The sequence below is a fragment of the Oryctolagus cuniculus genome, chromosome 18 (assembly GCF_051225735.1).
Source record: "Oryctolagus cuniculus isolate XC-2025 breed Fujian yellow rabbit chromosome 18, ASM5122573v1, whole genome shotgun sequence".
NCBI lineage: Eukaryota > Metazoa > Chordata > Mammalia > Lagomorpha > Leporidae > Oryctolagus > Oryctolagus cuniculus.
The window spans coordinates 38,853,307-38,869,198 of NC_142884.1; the positions used below are offsets into that span (position 1 = coordinate 38,853,307).

Genomic DNA, 15,892 nt, shown 5'->3' on the forward strand with positions numbered 1-15,892 from the left:
AAGCAAAAAGATCGTAATTTAGAGGGAATATAGACAATGGCTCTAAACAATATTTGAATATCACATCTAAACAATATTTGAAGAAATTGATAAATATTTTAATTTCTCCTACTAAAATGCTCAAAGTCTTTAATTATTTATCAAATATTAGTGCAAAATTATGGATTTAAATGATCCCAAAAAGTGATGAATTTTTGTGTAATAAAGTCCAATTTTTGTCAAGGCTTTTTGAAAGTCTCACAGAAAACTTATGTTTGTGAATGGGAAGAATAATACCAAAATATCCATACTACCAAAAGCAATTTGCAAATTCAATGTAATCCCAATCAACATACCAACGATGTTCTCAGAGCTAGAAAAAATGATGCTAAAATTCACATAGAAACATGAGAGATGCTTAACATCTAAAGCAATATTATAAAGCAAAAAAAAGCTGGAGACATCACACCATATTTTAAGACATATTACAGGGGTCAGCACTATGACAAAGCAGGTAAAGTCACCGTCTGCAGTGCCGGCATCTCATATGGGTGCCAGTATGTTTCCCAGGTGCTCCACTTCTTATACCCCTCTCTGGTATAGCCTGAGAAAAAAGTAGAAAATGGCCAAAGTCTTTGGGCCCCTGCACCTGCATAGAGACCTGGAAGAAGCTCCTGACACTTGGATTCAGATCAACAGAGCTCCGGCCATTGTGGCCATTTGGGGAGTAAACCAGTGGATGGAAGACCTCTCTCTCTCTCTGCCTCTACCTCTCTGTAACTCTGCCTTTCAAATAAATATACTGCAAAAAAAAAAGAAGAAGTGTTAGCACTGATATAATAACAGACACATAGTTCAATGGAAAAGACTTGGTAGCATAGAAATAAACCCAAATTTCTACCAGCAACTCATATTTAACAAAGGAACTAAAATGAACTGGAGAAAGAAGAATCTCTTTCACAAGTGGTGCAGAGGAACTTGATTATCCATATGTAGAAGCCTGAAAAGAGACTCCAACATCTCTTACACTATGTGAAAGTGAACTCACAGTGAATTAAAATGTAATCATAAGACCCAAACCCAAGTAAACATAGGGAAACTCTAAATATTGTCAACACACAATAGCTTTTGGGTAAGATTCCAATAGCAATAGTCACAAAAATAAAAACAGAGACATTTGAGTATATCCAACTAAGATACTTCTTCACAACAAAGTAAACATCAGAGTGTAGATACAATGAACAGATGGCAGGAAAAATTAAAACTCTGAATGTTTACAGATTTCCAGAACATTTACATGAATTGGAAAAACTCCAAAAAATACAGTGAAGAAACAGGCAAGGATCTGAATAGACATTTCTCAGAAGAAATGTACATGGTCAAAACATGTGAATATGCCCGATGTCACTAGCCATTATGTAAATATAAATCAGAACACCATATCAGTCTCCAACACCTGTGGGAGAATACAACACTCAGGTGTTTGTGTGTGCAGCAAGTGGGTTTAGAGGACCCTGTTCACCTCTGGAGAGCAGAGCCTACAGGGAGGTAAAGAAACCTTACTGCGCAGGGGCATGCTAATCTTCTCTGTATCATTCCAATTTTAGTATATGTGCTGCCGAAGCGAGCACATGTGCTGCCGAAGCGAGAAAGAGATGAAAAGAATTTATCTCAGCTAGCCACTAATATTCAAGAAACAAGGTCTTCAGGAAAGCCAACTCAACTGACATTTTCATGTCATTGTTAAATAAAGGAAAAATTATCTAGGTTCAGCAATACGTAGTTTATAAGAGAAAGACTACAGAGTAATTTCCTTGGCATAGAAATAACTTTGTTTTTTTTTTTTGTTTTGTTTTGTTTTTTTTTGTTTTTTTTTTTTTTTATCCATGAGGGCTTGCTATCACCACCACACACCCACATCCCATATACAAATGCCTGGCTTGAGTGGTAGCTTCTCTGCTTTGAGGCAAGTTTCTGCTAGTGTGCACCCTGGGAGGAGACGAAGGATGGCAGAAGTGCTTGGGTCCCTGCACCCAAATGGGACATCCAGAATGAATTCCCAGTTCCTGGTTTTGGCTTGGTCAAGCTTTGGCTATTGCAAGTGTCTGGGGAGTGAAGCAGTGGTTCCCTCTTCCTGTCACTCTGCCTTTCAAATCAATAACTGTTGTTGGTAATGACTAATAATGATATTCACTGATTGTCAAATTTTGAATCTATTAATTATAGACAATTTCTCTTTGTATTTTTAAACTTTCATAATGTTCTGTAGCCAATTTCATCACTAGAAATAAAAACTTTTCCTCAAAAAAAAAAAAGAAACCTTACTGCTTTCCTAATGTGCTTATTAAGTTCTTGACCAGCGCCTGTTAGTCTTGCCACAAACTTTCTAGTCTTACTACTTTCCTTCTTCTTCTTCTTCTCTGTGACTTGTAAAATAGTATACATTCTATATACTGTGGATACTTTTGATTTATTTTATTCCTTCGGTCTCCTATGAAGTTCCTCCACAAAAGCACAGCCCTCAAAATATTCATTCATTTATGCAGTCTGCAGATTTCATGAGCTACTAAATTCCAAGTAGTATGTTAAAGGCAAGATCTGGGCCTAAGAGAAAAGTGGTCTAAATTCTGTGCCTAGAAGAGGATTTGGGACATAGTAGAACTTCAGTGAAGTGCTATGTGAATGACATGCACTCATTAAATGAGTAATCTAAAGCATACACTTCATTTAAGCAACACAGCAGCCCTACTCACCTCAGGTAGAGCAATTGAGAGGAATAATGTGAACAAAAATAAGACATCAATAAGTTGAATAATAACAGAGAAAAAACAAAATGAGATAGATGCCAACATTACTGAGCTATTTTTGAGGAATTAAATTGATAGAGGGGCTGGCATTGTGGCCAAGTGGGGAAAGCTGCAATCTGTGAGGCCAGCATAACATCTGAGTTCCACTTTGAGTTTAGGAATCTCCACTTCCAATTTAGCTCACTGCTAAACACCTGGGAAACCAGCAGAAGATGGACGAAGGACTCAGGTCCTTGCCACTCATGTGGGAGACTTGGATGAAGCTCCTGACTCCAGCATGCCCCAGGCTCAACTGTTGAAACTCTCTGGGGTGTGAGCCAGCAGATGAAAGCTATCTATGTCTTTCCCTCTCTCTCTAAATCCACCTTTCAAATAATAAAGATTTAATAAACAAATTAACTGATTTCAAAATACACAAAAACATGAACAATACTATATCATCTTGATGCCAAACTGATAAAAAATAACAAATGCTAGAGAGCACATGGGAAAAGAAAACCATCATATATGGTGGGTGAAAACACAAGTTAGTACAGATGTTATGCAGAACAGTATGGTCATTCCTTAAAAAGGATAAAAATTGGGGCTGGCACTGTTGTGCAGTGAGTTAAAGCCCTGGCCTGAAGGGCCAGCATCCCATTTGGGTGCCAGTTCTAGTTCCAGCTGCTCTTCTTCCAATACTGCTCTCTGCTATCTCCTGGGATAGCAGTAGAAGATGGCCCAAGTCCTTGGGCCCATGCACCCATGTGGGAGACCCAGAGGAAGCTCCTGTCTCCAGGTTTCATAATGGCATAACTCTGGCCTTTGTAGTCATCTGTAGAGCGAACCAGCTAATGGAGGACCTCTCTGTGTCTCTACCTCTATTGTAACTCTTTCAAATAAATAACAAAAATTAAACTAAGATAAAAATTGACCTACCATGTGAGAGTTATCTTGCTCTTGGCTATATAGAATAAGGAAATTTTATTAGAAGGAAAGGAGGAGAGCATATCAAAGATACAGCAATTTTCCCATAACACAGCCACTATAACACAGTTCACTGCAGCCAGGATTTGAAACCAATCTAGCTGTCCATCAATGAAAAACAATGGACAGGGCAACCTCTTTTAGATACAAAAAAGAACAAAATATTATTAAATTAATTGAAATAAGACAGAAGCAGGAACACAAATGTCACCTGGTCCTTGTCGCATGTGGAAGTGAAAGAAAATAATGGATCTGAACACAGAACTGTGATTACTAGAGGCTGAGAAGGGAAGCAGCTAGGGATAGAGGGGGATTGGATAATAGGTATCAAAAATCAAAGAGGCAGAAAGAACTTCTGGTGTTCCATAATATAATGAGATGACTACATTCAACCATATTAGGTTCTGTGTAAAGAACTGAAGGAGAGGAGCTGGTAGTCTCAAATCATGGAGAAGAATTAGAAACTGTAGTTGCTTGGGGGCCAGCATTGTGGCACAGTGGGCTAACACCCTGGCCTGAAGCACCAGCATCCCATGTGGGTACCAGTTCTAGTCCTGGCTGCTCCTCTTCTGATCCAACTCTCTGCTATGGCCTGGGAAAGCAGTAGAAGATGGCCCAAGTCCTTGGGTCCCTGCACCCAAGTGGGAGATCTGGAAGAAGCTCCTGGTTCCTGGAATCAGATTGGCAGAGCTCCGGCCATTGTGGCCATCTGGGGAGTGAACCGGCAGAGGAAGACCTCTCTCTCTCTCTGCTGCTACTTCTCTCTGTAACTCTGTCTTTCAAATAAATAACTCTTTAAAAACTTAATAAAACTGTAGTTGCTTAGCTTGATCACTTTTTACTGCATAAATGTGTGCAAATATTGCACTACACCCTGTAATAATGCATGACTAGGACACATTAATCACAAATTATTTCAATGAAATTTTAAAAATTAGAAGCATTTCTTTATATTAACAATGAACTATTTGAAAATGAAATTAGAGAAACATTTCCATGCATAGCAGCATAAGAACCAGGAACCAATGTCTTCAATGTTATCAGTGATGAATCAGATTCACAGCCCCCAGCACTCAGTTTTTGCCATATACTTTACCATGGCAATTGTGGGCATATAGTAGTAAATCAATGGACAGGAATCCTTTGTCTCTAAATCTGCTAAATAAATAAACAAGGAATTCATCAAAGAAAAAGAGATATCAATTTGGATGCCAGGCACAAAAACACATGCACTTGAGCTATCCTCCAGTTTGTGATGCCAACAAATCTTTCAGACATGTTACATTTTCAGAGACTTTTCTGTAATCTTGCTAAGCTTTCTGGAAATCTGCCTTATAGCAAAGGGTTTCCCAATTCCATTACACTCATGATATTTCTTTTGTGTGATATATTAGTTTACCATCTAGAGATAATTTATGGTACAAAACTTTTGTATGCATGCATGTTTTCTCATTTGTGAGTCTATTCATGGGAATTGAAGACTGATTTATAACAGAAATACATTTTCCAAATTCATTGCATAGACTTTTGTTCCTTATGAATTCTCTGAAGTCTGTTGATGTCTAATTTCTGGCTAAAGGTTTTATTGTATTTACAGCATGCAAAGACTATCACCTTTTGTGAATTCTGTGTCTATACAAGCCTGAAATAAAGAAAATGTTTTTGCACAATCAGTATACGCCTAAGAAACCACTTGTGTCAATTCTCTGATGTACCATTGACTTCTGACTCTAATAATATTTATAAGCTTTCTCCTTTACATGAGTCTCTGTTGGATAGGATGTGATTTCCAGCAAAAGGTTTTGTCACAATACTTACATGAATTTTGGAGAAAAGCTCTTCCACATTCATTATATTGTTAAGGTCTCTCCCTTGTTCAAATTACATGATGGATTATGAGGCATTACCTATGTGAAATGACTTTCTCACATTTATTTCATTCATTAGATATATATGTTGTGCATTCTGATATAAGGAGAGATTTGGGCAGAGCTTTCCAACACTCATTACACCCATAAGGTTTCTCTCCCACGTGAATTCCCTGTTGTCTTATGAGGTATGGCTTCTAATTAAAGGGATTTTACTTTCAAAGGAGTTTTTCCCTATATGAATTTGATGATGTACAATGAGGGCTGAATTATGGTAAAAGGCTCTGAGTCATTACATTCATAAAATTGCTCCCCATGAGAATTCTTTTATGTTTGATGAGGTCTGATTTGCACCACAAAGGCTATTCACATGTATTATATTCATGCATTTCTCCCCTTGGTGAATTCTCTAATATTTCATGAGATATAACTTGCACAAAAAGGTCAAGTAGAAAATTCCCTGTGTGGATACTCTGATATCTTATGAGTTATGAAGTACAGCAAAGAGGCTTTCCACCATCCTTCCATCCATAAAACCTACCTAAATTGAGCAACAAAGATATAGAAAACCTAAACACACACATAACCAGATGGAAATGATACCAGTAATAAAGACCATCACTACCAAGAAAACCCCAAAACTGGAAGGCTTCACTGCTGAATTCTAACAGACATTTAAAGCACTAACTGCAATTCTTCTCAAGTTATTCAAAACAATTGAGAGAGAGGCGATTCTCCCAAATTCTTTCTATGAAGCCAACATCACCTTCATTCCTAAACTTGAAAAAAGTGCAACAAAGAAAGTAATTATAGACCAATTTCCCTGATGAACATACATGCAAAGATCTGCAACAGAATTCTGGCCAATTGAATCCAACAATGCATCAGAAAGATCATCCACCCAGACCAAGTGGGATTTATCCTTGGTATGCAAGGATGGAACCAAAGGCTTTTCCACAGTCATTTCATTTATAAGCTTTCTCCATGGTGTGAAGGCTCTGATACTTTCTGAGGTTTGACTTCTCAGCAAAGGTTTTTCCACAGTCATTGCAATCATAAGGTTTCCCCCAGTACAAATTGTCTGATGCTTTGTGAGCTTTGATTTCTCAGCAAAGGCTTTTCCACAATGATTGCATTCATAAGGTTTCTCCCCTCTGTGAATTCTCTGATGATTTATGAGGTTTGCCTTCTGGCCAAAGGATTTTCCATAGTAATTGCATTCATAAGGTTTCTCACCTGTGTGAATTCTCTGATGATTTATGAGGTTTGCCTTCTGGCCAAAGGATTTTCCACAGTCATTACATTCAAAAGGTTTCTCACCTGTGTGAATTCTCTGATGATTTATGAGGTGTTTCTTCTGGCCAAAGAACTTCCCACAGTCATTAGATTTGTAAGATTTCAACCCTGTGTGAATTCTCTGATGTCTAATGAGATCTGACTTCTGGTGAGTGGTTTCCACACAATCATTACACACATGAGGGTTTTCCACAATATGAGTGCTGTGATGGAGGGTATTTAATACTGAATGAATTCCCACAAGGTTTACATGCATAGGATTTCTTCCCTATATTTGGTCTATGATTCAGTCTAACATGTGATTGGTAAATGACAGGTTCCACAGTCCCAATATACTTATAAATGTTCTCTCTTTTCAGGTGAATACAATCAGAATTCCACAGTCAGTCAGCTGGGAGGGGTGGATGAATCCAGAAACAGCTGGTTTCCTTGTACTAAAACAAGCGCCATATCACGAAGGACTCTTGCATTTCTTTTTCTTTTTTGCATTTTTCACATTTTCTTATTTATCATGGTTTGTAATAAATTTTCTGATGTGGGTTGTGGTTTTGAGGCTGGCTTAAGGAGTTCAGGGAACCAGAGGAATGGTCTTTTTCAATTAGGGCACAGCTGTTGTTTCTCTCCAATTCTGGCTTTCTGTAATTGCTTTGGGTGCCTCAGGCAATTTTTCATTTTGAGCGACTTTTTCCTAAATGTTTTGTTGGTCTGAGTTGGTTTTGCCTTTTTCCTTTTCAAATTGTGTATTCTGATGCAATACAAACAAGGGTTTAGAACGAGGATCCATTATGAAATTGAAAAACAGAACATATTGGGTTTTCATGATTAGAAATCATAGGCAACATGACCAAGATGAGTTTTTGGGTTTTGGAAAATGACATAGAACCCTTCCACTGAGGGGCAGATATTAATTTCCTCCAAATCGAGAGTGAGTGCGATTTTCAGGTGAATTCAATCAGAATTCCACAGCCAGTCAGCTAGGAGGGGTGGATGAATCCGGAACAGCTGGTTTCCTTGCAACTAAATCAAGCCCAATATCACAAAGGACTCTTGCATTTCTTTGGCTTCTTTCTCTTTTTTCTTTTTTTCATGGTTTGTAATGAATTTTCTGATGTGAGCTTTGGTTTTGAGGCTGCAATATAGAGTTCAGTGCACAGGAGGAATGGACTTTTTCAAACAGGGCACAGCTGTTGGCCTGCTTCAATTCTGGCTTGCTGTCATTGTTTTGGGTGCCTCAGCCGATTTGTGGTTTCTTGTGTGGCAATTTCCTAAATGTTTTCTGGGTCTGAGTTGGTTTTCCCTTCTTCCTTCCCAAATTTTGTAATTCTGACGCAACACAAACAAGAGTTTGGACAGAGTAGCCATTATGAAATAAAAAACATTACAAATAGGCATTTGAAGAATATAAATCTACAGGTAACACGACCAAGGTGAGTTTTTGTGTTTTGGAAAATAAAATGGAACACCTTGGCTGAGGTGACAGATATTAATTCCCTCCAAACTGAGTTTCACTACGATTTTCAGGTTAATTCAATCAGAATTCCACAGGCATCAGCTGGAGGGGTGGATGAATGCGGGAACATTCGGTTTTCTTGAGACTAAATCTAGTCCAATATCATTATGGATTCTTGCATTTTTTTGGCTTTTTTCTCATTTTTCTTATTTATCATGGTTTCTAATGAATTTTCTGATGTGAGCTTTGGTTTTGAGGCTGGCATATTGAGTTCAGGGCACAAGAGGAAGGTTCTTTTTCAATCAGGGTACAGCTGTTGGCTTGCTCCAATTCTGGCTTGCTGTCATTGTTTTGGGTGCCTCAGCCGATTTGTGGTTTCTTGAGTGCCAATTTCCTAAATGTTTTCTGGGTCTGAGTCGGTTTTGCCTTCCTATTCCCAAATTTTGTATTCTGATGCAATACAAGCATGTTTTGGAGAGTAGCCATTATGAAAGAAAAAAAAAAAAAAAACACAGCGCATTGACCTTTCAGGATTAGAAATCTACAGGCAACACAACCAAGATGAGTTTTTGTGTTTTGGAAAATGACATAGAACGCTTCTGCTGAGGGGACAGATTCTAATTCCCTCCAAAATGAGTGTGAGTGCGATTTTGAGGTGAATTCAATCAGAATTCCAAAGTCAGTCTGTGGAAGGGGGGGATGAATCTGGAAACAGCCAGTTTCTTTGTGTCTAAATCCAGCCAAATATCAAAAAGGACTCTTGCATTTCTTTGGCTTTTTCACATTTCCCTTATTTATCATGGTTTGTAATGAATTTTCTGATGTGAGCTTTGGTTTTGAGGCTGCAATATAGAGTTCAGGGCACCAGAGGAATGGTCTTTTTCAAACAGGACACAGCTGTTGGTGTGCTCCAATTCTGGCTATTGTCTTTGTTTTGGGTGCCTCAGCTGAAATTTGGTTTCTTGAGTTTCACTGGGATTGTCAGGTTCATTCAGTCAGAATTCCACAGGCAGTCAGCTTTAGTGGTGGATGAATCTGGGAACAGCCGGTTTCCTTGCAACTAAATCAAACCCGATATCATTATGGATTCTTGCATTTTTTGGCTTTGTTCTCTTTTTTCTTATTTATCATGGTTTCTAATGAATTTTCTGATGTGAGCTTTGGTTTTGAGGCTGCAATATGGAGTTCAGGGCACAAGAGGATGGTTCTTTTTCAATCAGGGCACAGCTGTTGGCTTGCTCCACTTCTGTCTTGCTGTCATTGTTTTGAGTGCCTCAGCCGATTTGTGGTTTCTTGTGTGGCAATTTCCCAAATGTTTTCAGGGTCTGAGTTGGCTTTGCCTTCTTCCTTCCCAAATTTTGTATTCTGATGCAATGCAAAGAAGAGTTTGTATAGAGTAGCCATTATGAAATAAAAAACACAACAAATAGGCATTTGAAGCTTAGAAATCTACAGGTAACATGACCAAGGTGAGTTTTTGTGTTTTGGAAAAAAAAATGGAACACTTTGGCTGAGGTGACAGATATTAACTGCCTCCAAACTGAGTTTCACTGTGATTTTCAGGTTAATTCAGTCAGAATTCCACAGGAAGTCAGCTGGAGGGGTGGATGAATCCGGGAACAGCCGGTTGCCTAGCGACTAAATCAAGCCCTATATCATTATGGATTCTTGCATTTCTTTGGCTTTTTCTCTTTTTTCTTATTTATCATGGTTTGTAATGAATTTTCTGATGTGAGCTTTGGTTTTGAGGCTGGCATATTGAGTTCAGGGCACAAGAGGAAGGTTCTTTTTCAATCAGGGCACAGCTGTTGGCTTGCTCCACTTCTGGCTTGCTGTCATTGTTTTGGGTGCCTCAGCTGATTTGCGCTTTCTTGTGTGGCAATTTCCTAAATGTTTTCGGGGTCTGAGTTGGTTTTGCCTTCTTCCTTCCCAAATTTTGTATTCTGATGCAATACAAGCAAGATTTTGGACAGAGTAGCCATTATGAAAGAAAAAAAAAAAAAACACCAAATTGACCTTTTTTTTTTTTTTTAAACTTTTATTTAAAGTATATAATTTTCCAAAGTACGACTTATGGATTACAATGGCTTCCCCCCCATAGCGTCCCTCCCACCCACAACCCTCCCCTTTCCCACTCCCTCTCCCCTTCCATTCACATCAAGATTCATTTTCGATTATCTTAATATACAGAAGATTAGCTTAGTATACATTAAGTATGGATTTCAACAGTTTGCTCCCACACAGAAACATAAAGTGAAAAATAATAGATGATTTTTTTTAAATGATGAAGAAATCAGAGCAGACCTATTGTCATGTTTAATCCCAGTGAGAGTCAAGTTGGGAATTGATAATTTCTTTTTTTCTTTTCTTTTTTTTTTTTTACAGAAGATCAGTTTAGTATGCATTAAGTAAAGATTTCAACAGTTTGCACCCCTATAGAAACACAAAGTGAAATATATTGTTTGAGTACTCGTTATAGCATTAAATCTCAATGTACAGCACATTAAGGATAGAGATCCTACATGAGGAGTAAGTGCACAGTGACTCCTGTTGTTGACTTTACCAATTGACACTCCTGTCTATGGCATCAGTAATCTCCCTATGCTCCAGTCATGAGTTTCCAAGGCTATGGAAGCCCTCTGAGTTCTCCGACTCTTATCTTGTTTAGACAAGACAAGGTCATAGTCAAAGTGGAGGTTCTCTCCTCCCTTCAGAGAAAGGTACCTCCTTCTTTGATGACCTGTTCTTTCCACTGGGATCTCACTCGCAGAGATCTTTTGCCAGAGTGTCTTGGCTTTCCATGCCTGAAATACTCTCATGAGCTCTTCAGCCAGCTCTGAATGCCTTTAGGGCTGATTCTGAGGCCAGAGTGCTATTTAGGACATCTGCCATTCTATGAGTCTGCTGAGTATCTCACTTCCCATGTTGGATCACTCTCCCCTTTATTTACTCCATCAGTTAGCATTAGGAGGTACTAGACTTGTCTATGTGCTCCCTTAGACTCCCAGTCCCTTCACCATGACCAGCTGTGAACTGAAACTGATCACCTGGAACAGTGAGATGGCATTGGTACATGCCACCTCGATGGGATTGAATTGGAATCCCCTGGTATGCTTCCAACTCCACCACTTGGGGCAAGTCAGCCTGAGCATGTCCCAAATTATACATCTCTTCCCTCTCCCATTCCCACCACCATGTTCAACAGGGATCACATTTCAGTTAATTTTCAACACTTAAGAATAACTGTGCATCAATTACAGATCTAAACCAGTCATATTAAGTAGAACAGATAAAAAAACTACTAAGAGGGATAATGTATTAAGTTGTTCATTAACATTCAGGGCCATGCTGATCAAGCCACCATTTCCCATAGTGTCCACATCACTCCAACAGGTTTCCCTCTTGGTGTTCAGTCAGTCGTCACCGATCAGGGAGAACATATGGTATTTGTCCCTTTGGGACTGGCTTACTTCACTCAGCATGATGTGTTCCAGATTCCTCCATTTTGTTGCAAATGACTGGATTTCGTTGTTTCTTACTGCGGTATAGTATTCTAAAGAGTACATATCCCATAATTTCTTTATCCAGTCTATCGTTGATGGGCATTTAGGTTGGTTCCAGGTCTTAGCTATTGTGAATTGTGCTGCAATAAACATTAGGGTGCAGACCTCTTTTTTGTTTGCCAATTTAAATTCCTTTGGGTAAATTCCAAGGAGTGGGATGGCTGGGTCGAACGGTAGGGTTATCTTCAGGTTTCTGAGGAATCTCCAGACTGACTTCCATAGTGGCTTGACCAGTTTGCATTCCCACCAACAGTGGGTTAGTGTCCCTTTTTCCCCACATCCTCGCCAGCATCTGTTGTTGGTAGATTTCTGCATGTGAGCCATTCTAACCGGGGTGAGGTGAAACCTCATTGTGGTTTTGATTTGCATTTCCCTGATTGCCAATGACCTTGAACATTTTTTCATGTGCCTGTTGGCCATTTGGATTTCCTCTTTTGAAAAATGTCTATTGAGGTCCTTGGCCCATCTCTTAAGTGGGTTGTTGGTTTTGTTTTTGTGGAGTTTCTTGATCTCTTTGTAGATTCTGGTTATTAACCCTTTATCTGTTGCATAGTTTGCAAATATTTTTTCCCATTCTGTCGGTTGTCTCTTCACTCTCCTGACTGTTTCTTTTGCAGTACAGAAACTTCTCAATTTGATGCAATCCCAATAGTTGATTTTGGCTTTGACTGTCTGTGCCTCCCGGGTCTTTTCCAGAAATTCTTTGCCTGTGCCAATATCTTGAAGGGTTTCTCCAATGTTCTCTAGTAACTTGATGGTGTCAGGTCGTAGATTTAGGTCTTTAATCCATGTTGAGTGGATTTTTGTGTAAGGTGTAAGGTAGGGGTCTTGCTTCATGATTCTGCACGTGGAAATCCAATTTTCCCAGCACCATTTATTGAATAGACCGTCCTTGCTCCAGGAATTAGTTTTAAATCCTTGATCAAATATAAGTTGGCTGTAGATGTTAGGGTTGATTTCTGGTGTTTCAATTCTGTTCCATTGGTCTATCCATCTGTTTCTGTACCAGTACCATGCTGTTTTAATTACAACTGCCCTGTAGTATGTCCTGAAATCTGGTATTGTGATGCCTCCGGCTTTGTTTTTGTTGTACAAGATTGCTTTAGCTATTCGAGGTCTCTTGTGCCTCCATATAAATTTCAGCACCATTTTTTCCAGATCTGAGAAGAAGGTCTTCGGTATCTTGATTGGTATTGCATTGAATCTGTAAATTGCTTTTGGGAGAATGGACATTTTGATGATATTGATTCTTCCAATCCATGAGCATGGAAGATTTTTCCATTTCTTGGTATCCTCTTCTATTTCTTTCTTTAAGGTTTTGTAATTTTCATCGTAGAGATCTTTAACGTCTTTGGTTAAGTTTATTCCAAGGTATTTGATTGTTTTTGTAGCTATTGTGAATGGGATTGATCTTAGAAGTTCTTCCTCAGCCATGGCATTGTCTGTGTATACAAAGGCTGTTGATTTTTGTGCATTGATTTTATACCCTGCTACTTTGCCAAACTCTTCTATGAGTTCCAATAGTCTCTTAGTGGAGTTCTTTGGGTCCCCTAAATACAGAATCATGTCATCTGCAAAGAGGGATAGTTTGAGTTCTTCCTTCCCAATTTGTATCCCTTTAATTTCTTTTTCTTGCCTAATAGCTCTGGCTAGAACCTCCAGAACTATATTGAATAGCAGTGGTGAGAGTGGGCATCCCTGTCTAGTTCCAGATCTCAGTGGAAATGCTTCCAACTTTTCCCCATTCAATAGGATGTTGGCTGTGGGTTTTTCATAGATTGCTTTGATTGTATTGAGGAATGTTCCTTCCAAACCCAGTTTGCTTAGAGTTTTCATCATGAACGGGTGTTGTATTTTATCAAATGCTTTCTCGGCATCTATTGAGATAATCATATGGTTTTTCTTCTGCAGTCTGTTAATGTGGTGTATCACATTGATTGTCTTGCGCACATTAAACCATCCCTGCATACCAGGGATAAATCCCACTTGGTCTGGGTGGATGATCTTTCTGATGTGTTGTTGCATTCTATTGGCGAGAATTTTATTGAGGATTTTTGCATCTATGTTCATCAGGGATATTGGTCTGTAATTCTCTTTCAGTGCTGCATCTTTTTCCGGCTTAGGAATTAAGGTGATGCTGGCTTCATAGAAAGAATTTGGGAGGACTCCCTCTTCTTCGATTGTTCTGAATAGTTTGAGAAGAATTGGAGTTAGTTCTTCTTTAAACGTCTGGTAGAATTCAGCAGTGAATCCATCTGGTCCTGGGCTTTTCTTTGTTGGGAGGGCCTTTATTACTGTTTCAATTTCTGTCTCAGTTATGGGTCTGTTTAGGTTTTCGATGTCTTCCTGGTTCAATTTAGGCAGGTTGCATGTGTCCAGGAATCTATCCATTTCTGATAGGTTTCCCTGTTTGCTGGCATACAAGTCCTTGTAGTAATTTCTGATGATTCTTTTTATTTCTGTGGTGTCTGTTGTTACATTTCCTTTTTCATCTCTGATTTTATTGATTTGGGTCTTTTCTCTTCTTTTTTTAGTTAGTTGGGCCAATGGGGTGTCAATTTTGTTTATTTTTTCAAAAAACCAGCTCTTCGTTTGGCTGATTTTTTGTAATGTTTTTCTTGATTCAATCCTGTTGATTTCTTCTCTGATTTTAATTATTTCTCTTCTCCTACTAGATTTGGGTCTGATTTGCTGTAGGTTTTCTAGATCCTTGAGGTGAATTGAAAGCTCATCTATTTGGTGTCTTTCCAATTTCTTGATGTAGGCACCTATTGATATAAATTTTCCTCTTAACACTGCTTTTGCTGTGTCCCATAAGTTTTGGTATGTTGTGCTGTTATCCTCATTTACTTCCAGAAAGTTTTTGATTTCTCGTTTAATTTCTTCTATGACCCATTGTTCATTCAGGAGCATGTTGTTGAATCTCCATGTGTTTGCGTGTGCTCTAGGGATTCCTGAGTTACTAATTTCCAACTTCATTCCTTTATGGTCTGAGAAGCTGCATGGTATGATTCTAATTCTTTTGAATTTTCTGAGCCTTGCTTTATGGCCTAGTATGTGGTCAATCCTAGAGAAGCTTCCATGTACTGCTGAGAAGAATGTAAAATCTTTAGCTGTAGGATTGAAAGTTCTGTATATATCTGTTAGATCCATTTGGGCTATAGTGTCGTTTAAATCTACTGTATCCTTGTTGATCTTCTGTCCGGATGATCTGTCTATTTCTGAGAGTGGAGTATTGAAGTCCCCCAGTACTACTGTATTGGGGTCTAAGTCTCCCTTTAAGTCCGTTAATAAATCTTTTAGATAAACTGGTGCCCTGTAGTTAGGTGCATATACATTGATAATTGTTATATCTTCCTGTTGAATTGATCCCTTAATCATGATAGTGTGTCCCTCTTTGTCTCTCTTAACAGTTTTTGTGGTAAAGTTTATGTTGTCCGATATTAAGATGGCTACGCCCGCTCTTTTTTCATTTCTGTTGGCATGGTATATCTTTTTCCAGCCTTTCACTTTCAGTCTATATGGATCTTTGTTGGAAAGATGTGTTTCTTGTAAGCAGCAAATAGATGGGTTTTGTTCCTTAACCCAATCAGCCAATCGGTGTCTTTTAACTGGACAGTTCAGGCCATTCACATTCAATGTGACTAATGATAAGTGGTAACTTTGCCCTGCCATTTGCCAAAGATAAGTTCTAATATATGCTTTGAATTCCCTGTGATCTTTTGCTGTGAGGTTTCCTTCCTTGGTTTCCTTCCTTTACCTTCTTTCATATTGATGACCGTGTTTCTGTGTTTCTGTGTGTAACACATCTTTAAGCATCTTTTGCAGGGCTGGACGAGTGGCAACAAATTCTTTCAATTTCTGTTTGCAATGAAAAGTCTTTATTTCACCTTCATTCACAAATGATAGCTTTGCAGGATATAATATTCTGGGCTGGCAGTTGTTCTCTCTTAGTACCTGGGC

The 15,892-nt window shown here is 38.7% G+C and overlaps 1 pseudogene; it reads right to left on the reverse strand.

Annotated features, from left to right (window-relative positions):
* Positions 1-1,542: 1,542 nt before the first annotated feature.
* Positions 1,543-1,610, reverse strand: LOC149120931 (U6 spliceosomal RNA; annotated as a pseudogene).
* Between the last annotated feature and the right edge of the window lie 14,282 nt (positions 1,611-15,892).